We start from the raw sequence: 828 nt of genomic DNA, 5'->3' as shown, positions 1-828 counted from the left end.
TACTGTATGTTACAGCACGTTTCTGAGCTTACACTGAAAATACCTTCAGCCTGGTCTGACACTAAGAAAACATCCATCTGATTTCAGCCAATTTACAAGCAGTCACATGTAGAATAAAGTGCATAATTCCTCACYATTTCACATCCTGAGCTCGACTTTTATTACCGTTTCCTTCAAATAAACTCAGTGCACCTCTGGAATATGCCATMAGGTAATCCATAACACTGACGAGCAGTCTCATTGGACTTTATTCCACTTTCATCTTGTGAAAAAGAAAACAGACGTGAATCWGTGTTRCAAAGCCTTGAAAGTGTGTCGAACCATAATTGGTTTTAAGATTATGCTTCATGTGATCCAACAAAAGTATCAGTCATATAAAAACAAAGAGATTTCATATAACCCATTTAAAAATTCAGTATGGCATTATGTATGATGTTTTATTTTAAGGCAGAATTGCCTGTTTGATCCATGATGTTTTTGGTCARATCACAAACTAATGTATAAAAGAASTYTGAGCTTGATTTTTACTGGACTGAAGGAAGAATGAGTATTGTCCAATATAAGATATTTCTTAGCTATTTTCACAGATATCATTTAATCAGAAAATTGAAATATATTGTCAGCTCACATGACAAGGAGTCATTACCAAATATAAAATTCATGACAGCACACCAAGCAGCCCTGGCATGTCTGTTCTTGCTTCAGTTGGGACATCGCTTTATTGATCAGATCYGTACCGCGTTTGGACAGATGAAGAACTGATGGCTCCCAGGTCTCCTGTCCTGTAACCTGAACATTGTGGCATTTTTCACTTGGTCAAACAAACAG

General features: G+C 36.6%; 1 long non-coding RNA gene across 1 annotated transcript; it reads right to left on the bottom strand.

Annotated features, from left to right (window-relative positions):
* Positions 1–136: 136 nt before the first annotated feature.
* Positions 137–783, bottom strand: LOC103471074 (uncharacterized). The gene is made up of 2 exons (XR_534578.1): positions 647–783; positions 137–262 (listed from the first exon to the last, which is right to left on the bottom strand). It is a non-coding gene; the product is annotated as an uncharacterized LOC103471074 (long non-coding RNA).
* Between the last annotated feature and the right edge of the window lie 45 nt (positions 784–828).

The sequence above is a fragment of the Poecilia reticulata genome, linkage group LG10 (assembly GCF_000633615.1).
Source record: "Poecilia reticulata strain Guanapo linkage group LG10, Guppy_female_1.0+MT, whole genome shotgun sequence".
In the NCBI taxonomy this organism is placed as follows: domain Eukaryota; kingdom Metazoa; phylum Chordata; class Actinopteri; order Cyprinodontiformes; family Poeciliidae; genus Poecilia; species Poecilia reticulata.
This window is presented reverse-complemented; position numbering and strand designations above follow the sequence as displayed.